This window comes from Lagopus leucura, unplaced genomic scaffold (assembly GCF_019238085.1).
Source record: "Lagopus leucura isolate 7727_CA_CO unplaced genomic scaffold, USGS_WTPT01 Super-Scaffold_100017, whole genome shotgun sequence".
Taxonomy (NCBI): Eukaryota; Metazoa; Chordata; class Aves; order Galliformes; family Phasianidae; genus Lagopus; species Lagopus leucura.
In genome coordinates this window covers 2,683,012-2,698,410 of record NW_024962271.1, presented here as the reverse complement: position 1 = coordinate 2,698,410, position 15,399 = coordinate 2,683,012, and the positions used below count along the sequence as shown (strand labels likewise).

General features: G+C 40.0%; 1 long non-coding RNA gene across 1 annotated transcript in view; it reads right to left on the bottom strand.

Annotated features, from left to right (window-relative positions):
* Window positions 1-15,399, bottom strand: part of LOC122183315 — a 178,440-nt gene that overhangs the window by 20,007 nt on the left and 143,034 nt on the right. The window contains exon 2 of the long non-coding RNA XR_006180219.1: window positions 7,757-7,882. This is a non-coding gene — a long non-coding RNA (uncharacterized LOC122183315). The remainder of the gene's footprint in view (window positions 1-7,756; window positions 7,883-15,399) is intronic.

Genomic DNA, 15,399 nt, shown 5'->3' with positions numbered 1-15,399 from the left:
AATTCCACTTCCAGACTTTTGGCTAGAAGGGACAGACTTGAACTATATAACAGTAACTAACATTGTTTTTCAGTATCTGCTTAGAATGGCTTGTATTCCTGACTCTTTTTTTTTACCAGTTATGGTACTGAGTGGCAACCCTGCATTCTCACTGCATGGCTGGCTATCTTCGTTGTAAAGAGCAACGTGACAAGTAAAGGTCAGCCAGCAACAGGTCTTACCTTTGCAAATCATCAATCCAAAACAATTTTTATGTCCTTCAGAGCTCCAAGAAAACCTCTCCAGCATTTTGAACTGAGAATAGGAAATCTGCATTTGATAACAGGCACGAGATGAAGCAGCTCAAGCAATCTGAGATCATCAGAAACCAGGAAAGAAGCCATAGCTGTAACCATCCACTCAAAATCAACCTATCGGCTCTCAAGAAAATAACTGCTATGTTAAAAGCTTTATCATGTTAGGTGACTTGTTCTCATAATAATTAAAATACAATACTGTAATAAAAGAGTTTAATTTATATTTTGATAGTCAGGTTGGCACTTAACTTGATTTGGGGCTGTTCTCAATTAAGAACTGTTTATGGTCTCCAAAATCCCTTCTTGGATGCTCCTGAGGCTCTGCACCACACAGAGGAGGGGGAAACTGGCAAATCGTAGTAGTGATGTGAGAACTGTGCTAGGGAAACAGGCAGCAACCTCGTGGAATTTGGATTCCAAACCCAACCAAAGCCAAGCTGTGCTAAAATGTAAACAGTTTGGCCAACTTCCTAAATTCTAGTATTACAATTTTCATTTATATATATTTTATTATTTTCCAGCACGTATGGACTTGACATTGGGTAGAACACTCCGTTTCTAAGACAAATTTTCAATTTGCAAAGTTTTCACCTGCACTTTCCCGCTCCTACCTACCAGACTGAAACTCCTGCATCCTGCCCATGGTGAGCCAGACCCCTAGATTGAACAGGGACCCATTGCCACGGCTCTGTCAGCACAGCAAGGATGAGCAGTGCTGTCACAGCCCCCAGCACCCAGCCTGTGCTCACTGCAGGGCCTCTCTATCTCACGACATCTCTACAGCAGGGCAGAGCATGGTGCACACCCTCTTATATCACTCTGCTCTGCAACAGAGGAAAGGTGAGGACATGACAAAGAAGCAACCATTCCTCCTTACTTCAAAAGACACCGTGGTGCCACTAGTAATTCTTCCAACTTAAGTAACAGCCTGCTTTATAAACAGTAATTACAGATGCCTTCTGGTGTACCTGCAAAGGAAACACTGTTTTTATTCTCCACAAGGACCACATTTTCTTAAGTGACTTTTCATTAACGAAGTCAACCTTGAGCACAAAAGACTTAATTGTCTGAGGGACAAGCAGTTACATGTCCTGTTGTATAACCTCTAACAATGCCTCCTAACATCAGCTAAAAGTTAAAGCTTGAGATTTCAAACGGAAAACCCCACAGTCTTTCATCTCCAACCTTCTACATGCTGCTAATCAGCAACACTGCAAAAGAGGAAGGACTCCTAGAGCAAAGCAGTGTGAGCTCTGTTAATTATTTTTACAAAAACCTCGTGTAGTCCTCTGTCATTTATTGGAGTAAACATACCAGGGGATGAATTAAACCGGCATTCAGAAGTTCACAAAGTGCCTGTACTCCTCTTTTAATTTTCAATCTCAGAACTGCTCGGAGCTCACTCCAAGCACCACTGAGTGTCCAAAAATTAAGCCTTCTCTGAGTGCTTGCTAGGAGTGAAAACTGGTGCCAGTCACAGCCCTGCCTGCTCAGAAAGCCCAGCCTGGGTGAGCCCAGAGACGCAAAGTCACTGCTCTGCCTAATTACAAACCCGAGGCAGATTAACCTTTGATGACTAAATTAATCTTCTAAATAAAATGAATATGCATCAGCCTGCAAATTAGGATTAAATGCTTAGTAGAATCTTTATGTGATCAAGCAGGTTTTGTGGTGCAGATGTTAACCATTAACATGAAGCAATAAAATCATTCTTTTTTCTTATAATAACACCTAACAATTCTAAAGACACCTTTCATCTGAGAATCTCAAAGGGTTTCATAAACATAATTAATTAACCCTCTCAGCATCCAAGACAAGAGCATAATAACATCCTCATTCAACAGCTGAAGAAACAGAGGCCCGGAATAGTCCTAGACCACGTGCACTGGGTGGTGTGTAATGGGGATGTTGGGTGCTTTGATGAACTGACAAGGTTCACACTGGCTTCTCCTCTCACGTAGCCTTTCTGCAGCACTGCAGGGTGGTTTCTGACCAGCACAGCCACACTGACCTGCCCAGCAATCTTGTCCCCAGCCTTCAAGTGCAGGCACGGCCCCAGTTCACCACTGGAAGACAGCTCATGTTTTAAACTGGGTACTGGGCCCTTGGCATGCCCGTTCCTTGCACGTAGCAATAACAGAAGTGCAATCACAGGAAGACACAGATTACAGCAATACCACTTCTTTTTGACTGCTGGTGGAGCAGTTGCCTGTAAGGGAATTCCTACATCTATGTGGAGTAGAAGTTTGCATGAAGGCAGGAGGGGGAGTTGTGGACGTGTATGGTTGAAACTAGTGATCTCAGAGGTCCTTCTCAACCCAGGCCATTCCATATGATTCTATGATTCTTTCTTTTCTCCTGGAAGATGAAATAGTTGCAGGGAAGCAAGGAAACCTTTGCTGAGGTCCCCTTCCTGCACTCCTTCATCCAATGGGATATGAAACCCATTTCCAAGTGTTTTGATTTTTCAGCCTTACTTTCCTGATTTTAACCTGTTAGTTTCCAACATTATGAGCAACAAAACTGTAAAATTAAGTTTCAATTTTAACTATTTTTAACTATATATTGAATCAAAACCAACGTAAAGCTTCACTGAGTTAAGGACAGGCACGTGAGAATTCATACTAATAATGACCCGGTCTGTTGCTGAGCTTTGTTGACTGAATGCATCAGCTTCTCCTAGTAGGTAAATTTTTCTTCTGATGTGAAATGACCTGATGGTGTAAATGGCTGTTACTGCCAAGATGTATTTTTCAAAGAGTATCAGGTAAGTTCTTCAGGTCAACTAAAATTTCTTGGCTTCTAAAAGGAAGCTTACACTAGAAATGTGTGGTTATTTAAGAATACTGACATCACATGTACAGTTATAATAAACAAGAAACTTTAACAGCGCTGTAAGTCAGACATGTAAAGGCATTTGTTGTTTTGGGGCAATGGCTGCTAAACTTCATGGAAAGAATCCAAGGACTTTAATAAGCTTTAGATTGGCCACATTATTCCTATGACTGTAATTCTTGATTCCTCCTGTAACATCTCAGGCCATGTGAGAAACTCAGGAAAAGCAATTAACATTCCAACATTCACTTTTGTATTTACATTTTAAATTTACCACTTAAGACTTTAATTCTCCATAAAACTGCTTAAATATACATAACTTCAGTGTTATTTAAATGCTTTATGATCTTCATGAAATGATTAGCTAATTAAAATCACTTATCTAATTTAGTACCTAAAATTTACCTTCATTTATTTGGGAGGAATTGGATTTAATGTGCAGCTTTGGTCTGTTTTCTTTGTCAGAAAATCTTAATTTAGAAGGAAAATTGTGATTAAATACTGGGGGAGGGGAACACGTCTTCTAAGGCTGCAAACTTAAACTAGTGGTAATCATTAGCTACCATGTATGACACAGTGAATATAATTAAGAAATAAATTTATTATAGGAACCTGGAATTATCAATTAAAAAGTAGTCAGTGCAGTCCCACAAGGTCCAACTTGATTACTCACGTTATCTGGGCTGTCACTTCCAATGCTGGTTTGAATCTCAAAGACCTCTGAGGGGTGCTCTGTGTGTCAAGTTAAATAAGTGAGACAACCTTAGTGGAAAAATGCAGTGATACAAGCGGGTGCAAATGCAACTCTTTTAGAGGAAAATAAAGATGTCAGCTTCAGCTTGAATATTATTGGCAAACTGTTTTTCCTTCCTGCTGTACTTCTAAGTTGACTGACAGAACAAGTCAATCTGCGGCTGAATCACTGCCCGTGCGTTGGGTTAGGAGGGGAAGAACCACAGGGGCATTGGAGGACACTGCAGCCTGTTATATTTTTTCTTAATTATTACCTTTGCAGACTTTGATTTTTCCCTCTTAAGAGATTTCTCAGTTCAGAAAAGACCATTAAATTAGCCAGTTTGACCTTGTATACATGCTAGGACAGTAGGCTACACTCACTGACCCACCCTCCATGCACTGTCCTCCTCCTTTCTCCAGGCCATCTCTCATAATACTGACCTACAGGTCTATCTCAAGTATGAGGCAACAAATCAGTGCCAAAAAGTTCATAGCTTCTTCTATCAGCCCTTCTCTCTAAAATCCCAGCTCCAGCAAAATGATTCTGATGCTCACTCTAAATCAGAATGAAAAAATTGGCAGGCACTGAAGAGCCAGGTTTTGTTTCTTGTGTTGAGTGTCTCACATCTCTATTGCTCTGGGCTCTAGCTCAGAGTAGAAATAAAATTAATAGAAAATGTCACCTTATCATATATTTGACCTGATGGGTGTAGACGGACCTTAAATATTTCATCCTCAGCTGTGGAGGCCAGGTACACCTATTTATGAATTCAGAACAGAGTTAAAGCATAAGTTGTTTATCCATGGGCTCACAATAAAATCCTAATCTTTTCTAGCACTATGTAACTTTTTCAAACCAGCATACATCAAAAGACCTAACACCTTCCTCACAACTCCAGAATCTGTCTATGCAGGAAAAATTCTGGCATTTACCCCAAACAAGGGGAAAAAATAACAGTACACAATTAACTATACTGTCATGTAGAGTACAATTTGAAGACTTTATTTTGGCTCTGAATCTAAGACCACTGTAGACACAGGAATACTGACAGATAGTGATAGTCTCCTCTTTTAATACTAAGCTGACAGCATCAACACCGTTCTTCAACTTGGTATCAAGGAGTGTCAGGAAGAGTGAAATACAGTTTACCTTGTCACATCATGCAAAATGTAGCATCTCTGTGTTTCCCTAGATTCACTCCCCCACCAGTGTTCCAAAATGTGCACAACAAAACCTCATGAAACTCAGATGATTTCAGATCGTGTTACAAAGTCAAAACACAGAACAGATTCACTGGAAGATTTGCTAAGGTTCACCAACCTGTTGAGTGAACCTGGGCCCAGTTCCAGGCAAATCTGGATTGATTAATGTTTTCTTTAAATCAACATCACCTGACATTGTTTGCTGCTGAAATGAATCTCAGCTTTTTCTTTTCTCTTTGAATTTTGGATCAGTTTAAGCACGGAGCTCAAAATAGCACGTGGAAAACAGATCTGTCCAATACTAAATAAAGAGCATGTAGAATTGTTTCCTGCAAAGCAATGAAATACTGCAAAACCTGCACCCTACCAACTTCATCAACATTTCGCAGTGTTGTTAGCCTTTTGGTGAGGATCAGGCATAGGGCTTTTTTCAAACTGCAAACACATTTACAAACAGAACAATACACAAGCTTTTCAAACATGGGACCAAACTGATACTCAGCTACACAGAATGGCACCTCTTTCTGCTAATGGACCCCCTGACATCAATGGAAATACACATGGAGTGATATACCACTACCCGTTGTGAATAAGAGCTACTGTAAATAAGCTCTGGAAACCATATTCCAGCTGCAGTTGTGCTTGGTGGCTTGCTGCATTCCAGCACTTGCTAAATACAAATAAATGAAATAAAGTGGGAGATAGTAATACTCTGATTTCTGTCAGCACCAGCTATACATTTGTTCCAAGTGTCTGAGCAATCATAAGACTACATAAATACCTTACCATGCCTGTGGGATCCCATGCTAAGTTATAATCCATCACTGAAGCAGGCAGCAGCTCTTGAAGACATACTAAAGCATTTCTGAGGTTGAATGTAATTCACTGCTACACTCTCTGGTTGCATGTTTATTTCATGTCATAGGAAGAAGTGGCTACCTGTGGAGTGCTTGTATGCTGTAAATTTCACTTAAAATTTGTGTCATATTAAACAATTATTGACCAAAGGCTCTGTAATTCATCAGCTGATTTATTTTCTATAAGAACTCTTTGTCAATAATCTTTACATTCTGTAGGACTACCCTGACACTCAGCTTAGCTGTATTCCTATCATTACTTGAAAACTGCAGGACTAAGCCATGTAAATCCATTCAGACAAAACAAAAATCTGCCATATTCTGTCCTTCCTACACAAATGTATGTGTTTATAAATATATATATATACACACATCACATAATTGCTTTGTTTATTTGCTTCACTTCTGACAAACAAAAAAACTAAGGAAAATGTTAAAGAACTGCCAAAGTTTCTGTTGAAATGGAAAAGGAAAGGAATATTGTAAGACAGACTGCTCCCTCAATCTCTTCTGGCCAATTTGTAGTCCCAGTGGACTCACACAAGCTTTGAACAAGCACAAAGGCCTGGCAGTGTTGACATGAGCTGAACTGCACTAGCCTTGTGAAATTCAACCACTGCAACTTCAGGATCAGCTTTGGCAAAATGCAGATATCAGCCCCAAAGAAAAGAGATTTAAAACCAACTAGATTCTGAAAGAGAATTTTTGTCAGCAAATGAAGAAGTCCCCAAAGTTCCCCATCAGGGAATGTTCTAGCAGCTTAATTTTTCCCTTATTTGTTTGTATTGCACTAAAGTCCATCCAAGTGTCCCCCCTTTTTCTCGTTACTACTGATTTAATTGTTGGTATCCACTCAGGATTCAAATAAAAGGAATCTTTAATGTTCAGGCTGTAAATACACCACTGGGTCCCGACAGTGTAGGGATGTCAAAGGCATGAAATGATGACCATGAAAGGGAACTCTGCATCTGTGTTTGCTTAGTGGAACTGCAGGGCTGACCTGCGGACTGATGTGGCTGTTTAATATGGTCTCTGCAAACTGTTCAATAACAGCAGAACTGCAGTTTAATCCTCTTACCATTACCATTGACATTATTTCATGTCCCACTAACTCCAACCTGTCTGCAGGAGAAATACGTACCTCTCTGGCAAGATGACAGAGAGGGCCAAATTTTTTAAAAGGCTGCCACAATCTTTCAGAATTTTAATATTTTTTTTTCCCATGGTAACATTTTTGCAAAGCACCACAGTCTAAGTTTCATATCAGTTCTATTCCTGTAGTCGGGGTAAAGGTAATGCATGATGAGGATCAGAGCCTAAAGCTCTATGAAATTGAATTTTTTGAAGCAGATACACAAGGATATTCTGAGACCATATATTCAAAGGATCAGATGCAAAAACCTCAATTATTTGACTTTCAGGAGAACAAAGAAATATATTCAAACTAGAAGGAGACAAGAGTGAGATTTGAAAAGCTTCAAAAGTGCCTGTAATCCTGCTTTGCAAATTCTTGTTCAGTTTTTGCAAGGTTCTTCCATTTTAGTTGAATTCCCTATGAAGATTTCACATGACATGACCAAGCTTGTGACACAGTGATTCCCAACTCAGTGCCCAACATTATAAAACTGACTAAAAATCACTGGGGAAAAAAAAAAAAAAAAAAAAAAAAAGGAAATGATTTCACAATAACATTAATCATTCTTATTGGTTCTCCCATATATTTTAAGAGGATCACAAAGAGTGCCAAACCTTGAAGGTGAAGGATTAGAGAGAGTGAAAACCTGCTGGCTTTGGAATGAAACACTTCTGATGCTGTATGATCATTCTTACCTCTCCCTGCAACCTTTGGGGAGTCACAGTCTGTCCGTGGAGGATCCCTTATTGAATGGAGCAGTAAGAGCTCTGTGCTACCATTTGTGTCATGTCACTGTCTTCTGGTGGAGGACGCAAGTGAGTCTGAAACCAAAGCAGACACCTAGTGTGAATGAACTGCAAAAAAATCCCAGCATATTACAAAATCTGGAAGACTGGTTAACAGCAGTGTCCTACTCAGAGTATATACACCACAGAAACGGGTTGAGGGAAGAATGTTTCTATATACAACACACTCAGGCTCCCACTATCACTTAATCCCTCTTCCATCTATGCTAAATTCCAGCTGCAGGCTGTACTCGCCTCTGAAGAATCACAGCTAATAGCAAAGTAACAGTCATATCTATTGGCTCTTTCACCATCATTTCACAACAGATATCACATGATTAGGTGCTAAGTGGGACTATTTGCACTTTTGCATATAGCACATGTGATTATGTAATTCTGTGTAATGCCAAAATGGCTATTTAAGTAGCAGCTACACAAAACAGAGATACTGGTGGACAGCACAGAAAATACAATCTTAAATAAAACTATCACAGTGAAAGTACACAAATGCATAAACATGTCTGTGTACTTATGCACCTTCCACAGAATGTTTTCCAAATGTGGACACATTGAGTGTTTTTTCCCAAAAAGACTGAGTTAACGGTTCTAAAGCAAGACTCTGCCTCTCTTTCTCCCCAGAAAAGTTGTGCTTCCTTACAATACAACTTGTGGTTTGACAGATCCTTAAAACCTAATGGATGAAATCCTTTGAGTTTATGATCTCATCTGTCAGCTGCTGCTGATGTTTGTCACCATCTGGCTGGCACTAGATGGCTCTGTCAGTTTTAGGTGAGGTAGCATTGCACGTATTTGAGCACCGAGTTTGCCAGCGGTTTAAAAGCTCTATCTGGACAGGCACTTATGGGTAGCTAAGTGGGAGAGATGTGTGCAGACACACTGCATAGAGTCACCCTCTGTCAAGTTCCTCATATGGAACTGGATGAGTAACTTTCCTTGCCCTACAATAATACACAGGAAGGTACATCCCGTTTACGTTTATTATTTTTCAGAGGAGATACAACCTATTTTCATGGCATAGGAGCAGAGCTTCTATGGACTTTGATTCAGCATACCACAAAGTATCAAGGTTAGTTAGGAATGCTGCTATATTTCAAAATATGTCCCTCTAAGTGTATGGGGTAAGGATAGGAGTTTGCCACCGAGGTGCTCCACAGAGGTCAAAAGAAGATCACCATTTGTTTAATTTAAATAAATCAATTTGTTAAACAAGGAGCTGCTGAGATTATACAGTTAGAGGGGGGAGAGCAAAGAAAGATAATTATTTTTGTTTGCATAAATCATTTTCTTATTACTTGGGGATCAGGGTGGTATTGTTTGGGTTTGAGAAAGGAGGGCAAAAGAAGATAAGTATATCAATTTGCTGATCAGGGTTACATGGGATTTTGCCTTTGGGTTTGGCTAAAGGAAAGAAGATCATTACTTTTATTTAAATAAATCAATTTGTTGTGATCAAGGATCACATGGGGTTGTGCAGTTTGCAAGGAAGGCACAGGAAATTCTCTTATGGATAGTTTGGTGTAGAACAAATATTCAAACAGTCCTCTGATAGAAGGAGAAAGGACCAAAAAAAACTAAACAACAACCAACTTCAGGACCCCAAAGCTATGTTTGGATTTTGTTCTTTTTTAAGATCCCATCTTTGCTATCTTGTGATGGTCTCCATTTTGATTTACACTTTTAACAAACTGACTTACAGATTATGTACATAAAACACATATTTAGATAATGCAGATAGATAAGCAGACAGACAGAAAGACAGCAGCTAATAGGACCTGATCCTGCAAAAGCTCTCATTGCTGTAACTAACGGGAAAGCTGTAATTGCCTTCCCAGGAGGTAGGACCAGTCTTCCACTGAGGAATATTCACTGAAATCAATGGCCATTTTGTGCACAGACACTTTGAGGGCCTGATATTCGTTGCTTCTTTTCTGAGGCGATTAATGAAGCTCTGTGTGTAATTTTAAAGGCTCTTCATGAACTAACTGGAAATCTACAGCACTGAACATCAGCGAACTCATATCCAAAACTAATAGGCTCAGTATTACTGCCAAAAATTGACTAAGCGCTCTTTGTGCCTGCAAATAGGGTTCTGTAGGCAGTATCCTTCTATCTGCCTTCAAGGGATAATCTCCTCTTACAAATAAAACAATTGTTTCATTTGCTCATTGCAATGGTTGAATGAGGCTGCAGAAATGAATGTCACTGGTTTTGAATGTTCCAAAGTCAAACAGGGGAGAACTTGGGGAGTGGGGTTGCATTCAGTTAACATGTATTGCTCTATGCAAAGCTAATTTAAAAATGCATTTTCACAGGTTTGAAGGCAATTCATGCAAACTAATTAGCAAACCATTCTTAGACACATATTATAGATTCATAGAAGGTCTTAGGTTGGAAGGGTCCTCAGGGTCCCCATCCAACCTGGTTCTGAATGTCCCCAGGGATGGGGAATCCACACCTTCTGTGGACAACCTGTTCCCAGTACCTCACCACCCTCTATGTCACCAGTACCACTCAGGTTGGTGTCATCAGCAAACCTGCTGAAGGTATACGCAGTCCCACTGTTTAGGTCATTGACAAAGATGTTAAACACCAGTCCACAAGATGGAACCCTGATCGACACTTGTCACTGGCCTCCCCTTGGACATAGAGCCACTGACCACAACCCTCTGGCTACAACCATCCAACTAACTCTTTATCCAATGGATAGTCCAGCCTTCAAATCCATATTTCTCCAATTTATAGATAAGAATGTGGTGCAGAACCATGTCAAAGGCCTTGTACAAGTCCAAGTTCTTCTCACTATATCAAATAAAAAATAGCCCAAATGTAGCTCTCAAGTAAAATGTCCGTATAAGCAGGAACAAGGTGCAGCATACACTACCTTGGAATAAAAAGAATGAACAATCTAGTTAGCTCTTTAACAAATTAAACAACGTTAGAGTAATTACAGAAAATAGTGGGCCTTAACCATCCCTTGGGTGATTTCAGAGCCAATGGTGCAGTCCAGGGGATGAATTTGCATTTATAACAAGAATGATAAATCTAACTAAACATCTTTATTTTTACAGTACGTTAAAGAAGCATTTTTATTTAGTGCAGTCATATATCTCCACATTATTTTGAAGTATGCTCCTTTATTGCTTTTATGTCTTCAGAATTGCCTGAGGAAAGCATCCTTTTCTCCCTGTGTTTCATTGTTGCTACCCTTGTAGAGCATAACATGCACAAACTTGATTATGATTAATTGAGGGCTCTGGCAAATTATGTTTTTATTCATTTCCATCTAAGTCTTCCATCTGCTCAAGGAAAAAGAAGGAAATTTTACATTTATAAGGACACTTAGGGCTTTGTGAGTAAAACATCAGAACAACATGTTTGGTAGTAATGGCTACAAGTGAAGACAGCCTTTCTTCACTTGCACTCTTACTCTTAGATCATCAACACAATGCATCCCCATCCTACAGGGAAGGCTGACGATAACTAGTCAAACCGCATTTGATCCAAAATCCTCCTGCAGAGCTGGAATTTCAAACTGAATTAAACAAGTTTAGAGTATTGCTCAATTAGATCCTACCACCAAAGAATCACTTAAAGGAGTTAAGTACTAGGTCTGTAAATATAAACACCTGTGTCCTTCGGCACAATGCATGTAACATCAGGCATGCTATTTATAAGAGGCTCTGATGAAGTTCTTACCCAAGGTGATGCAGCTGCATAGACCAGCCCCATTAGGCCTGGTGTACCACATCAGATAAGGCCCTTCCTTCAGGGTTTATGATTCAGCTATACATGCTTGCCATCCCTGGAAATTGGCAAACGAGGTTTCACTTGGCAGTCTGGACTTTGCTTAATAGGATGAATGACAGAAACAAGAAGTCATGTTTAACTTGTATGAATGCAGGGAGGAAAAGGCAGGGCTTCTTCATTTAAAGACAGTCTTGTTCTCCAGCCTTGTTGATGCACAGCATGGAGTGGTGCCGCTGGCTAATGAAAGAGCTAAACTATTTAGAGATCTGCTTCTCCAAGACCAGGGACTTGAAATAACAAAACAAAACAACAACAACAAAAATTTCAGCAAAAAAATACAGACATGTTCTGCCAATTGTAAGCCACATCAGACACAGCTTGTGCCAGATGGCTAGCAAGGATGTTACTTCAGTGCTTCTGCATACAGGTGGACAGAGGGGAGGCTAAGTATCAAAACCAGGTTGTTCGTGGTCCAAGCAAAACAGGGCACATTTACAGGTAGAGATAGAAGCTACAATTCCTTTACAATTACAATTCCAAAGGTTTGCAAATATCCTTGTCATACATGTACTGACAGCAATGCTGTAAAACCTCTCAGCAGTACGCTGAAAGTTATTTTCTCTGGTAGCCTCAAAGTAGATGAAGAAACCACTTTTTCTAACTGACATGGTTTGTGCAGCACAGCCACCTCTGTGGAAAGGTTTTTGGGTCAGGCCTCCTCCAGGATGAGTGAACCAAGTACAGGGCGGCAGATGAAGGCCACAGTCACTGCCAGGTCTACAGGGAACATAACCAGCAGTCTGTACTTAGCAAGGAAGGATGTTCTTTTAAGTCCAAAAGGGTTTCAGTCCCAGCTGAGTTGGCCAAGTCACTTAAGCATTTTGGTTTCTGGGCTCACAAAACAGAGAGGCTGCACTTACCCACTGCAATGACACAGTTGCACTGGAACTGAGAGATGCCCGATGGCTTTACCAAGAAGCAAACACACCTCCAGGCTCAAACAGGACATTAGACAGAAGATGTGGGGAAATAAAGTAATTTGATGACAAAGCTACTGGAATGTGGACTCAGACGCCCCTGGAAATGTTGTCCCAGCTGGCTCAGGGTGCAACACAAGCATCTCGCTGCTGCAGTCCCCATTCCCTTGCACGTGGTGCACACACAAGGGCACAGGGGTTCATCCAGTCAGTGTGTGAAGCTCTGCATGAAGCCTCTTTAATTGGGCTTTGTGTGCATGTGTGAATATCATCCTGGTACTTACAGGGTACTCGGGGAAACATAAGAATGGCAGCACAGCAGAAACAGAAAATGTATTATCATTCAAATAATACATTTGATACCCACCATCCCCCTTTTTATTTGTGATTGTATGTGAAATTAATTTCTGAAGAGTTTAGCTAATAATTAGTGGTGACAAGATGCTGTCAGTCCCTCTAGAAAACAGGAAATGGTTGTGGCTGACAGTGGGTCACGTGAGTGCTCCACTGCTCTGAGTTAATAAATATTAATCTCTGTGTCTTTTAGGAGTATTGTGCAATATCTGTGATTTGACATGGGAAATGATCAGTACATGCCAAAACTATTCCTGTTATATAAAAAGGCAAATTTTCCTTATTTACATTCAAGATGATATTTTTCAAATTAAAATGAATAGACACAATTAAAATGAATAGATTAGATCTTCTCTTACACAAATCTATGCAGGATGCTATTTAGGGTGTGCCTTTTCCCCTAACAACAAATTCTTCCAACATCAGATAAAACAGATTTATCATCATACTCCTATTTTATCTTCTAACTTTCACTCAGTGGGAAAGCATAAAAGAGACAGGTGATCCTCCAGAAAAAAAAATCTGCAGAAAATGGATTTAAATCAAGGCAAAAAACCCACAAGATTGCTTGGGAGTTGCCAACTTTGCCAAAGATTTTGCCTTGAGCAAACTATTTTCCTTTTCTGTGCCTCAGTTTCCCAGCTGGAAAGCAGAAGGTGAAGGAAGGTATCACAGTGCTTTCCCTTCCTCTTTCTATCTTGTCTGCTCCCCCTGCAAGCTCTCTGCACAAGCCTCATTATGCTTATAGCAGATGGGGGCTCCAAACTCAGCTGGAGCCTTCAGGCATTGCTATAGTATAAATAACAGTAATGATGATAGAGTGTTAAAACAGACAGAACGTGCTCTTTGTTCTCTGAGATGGGATTCAAACTGTGGCTGGACTCTTATTTAACACTACCAGCCAGTTTATTTATGAGAGGATTTATCAGAAGTGGTCCAGTTTAATTTTCTCTAATTCACACTGCATGAAAAATGGCAACTGTCTGATTTTAATCTATAACCTGACGATAGGGCTTCCCAGAACTAACAAAAATACCATATTCGAGGTATCCAACAGCACAGGTTGATTATGCCTGCTGCCTCACACCTCTGCTCCGTCCCGTCTCTGCCTCATCTCTTCCAGTAGGATCTGCGAAGGCCAGAACCACTGAAACAGCACATCAATTATTAATGGTAATTAAAAAATCTCAGGCATTCAGGTTCCTTCCTGGGCATGCTGACTCACAGAAAGAGTTAATCTTCTGTTCCTACACAAGTCTTTTTATTTTTTAACCAAGTGGATCTGTGTTTGTTAAACTAGATCTGTGTTTGTTAAGCTGGCTTCTTCCTAAGGAGGAAGGAGGAGGGAGAGATGGTGAAAAAATGCTGTCATTTTCAAATGGAACAAATGCATGAAGTTAAATCCAAATGTGCATTGACAAGCTCACAGATTATCGTGCGGTGAAAAATAATAATATAAAAAACATGGAATCTACAAACCAAAGAAAACCAAAGAAAGATTCAAAAGCAGGGCAATCAATACCACCCTGAGATCAACAGGAAATGCTAAGAATAACTGTATATCATGTGTGGCTTCAAATTTATAACCGGGACATATAATCCCATTGTAAGAAGAGAGTCAAGTTCAAGAACTTAGCCTCTACAGTAAAGCTCTCATTTTAACTAAAGAAGCTGAGGTCGACGGCCTCTCAAATGAAACAGATAACGCAACATAGGGTTCTTGTCAGAAACAAATGTTATGTCTCTCCCTACTGAAAAGCTTAAAGATATTATCAGCAAAAGCCTAGTTGGGCCTGAAATGGGTCCCAGAGAAGTAATATTAACCAGGCTCCTGGCAGATCATTTATTTATCTCAAGCTAAATTCAATAAAGAGAGCCATATATAAGTGAGGGAAAATAATGCAGCTGCTAGTAATTTATCATTGGATGGAAAGTCATTGTTATCCTTATCTCTCCAATGATGTTCTATTTCCAACTGGTAATGAATTATGGGGCTTGCCACATCTTTACTATGTGACAGGTCAACACTACCTCATGGGTACTGTACTGTATTTATGCAATCAATAGGGAGTTTGCACAGAAAATATTGGCAACCATTTTGTGAGTGACCTGGAGCAGTACGGATCAGACCTTATGATCGTTGCTGGTGGTCAGTGGCCATAACAGCATTTCTGTAAGCCTTTAAAACAAAGGCTTATCTGACTGCTTTAGAAGTATTTTTTCACTCTGCTCTCTGTGAAGCCGTGCATGTAAAGTGAGCCACTGGACTGTTAATTGTAAAACATTCTGTTCACTTAAGATGGCTCAGTCACTAAAGAGATCTTTTCTGTTCTTTTGTTGCACTTATCAGAAGGATTTATGAAATCAAACTTCAGTACAGACTTCTCAAAAATTCTTTGTGGCACAGCAAAGGCACAAGGAGCAGAGGTCTGGCCAGGCTGCTGCTAAGATATA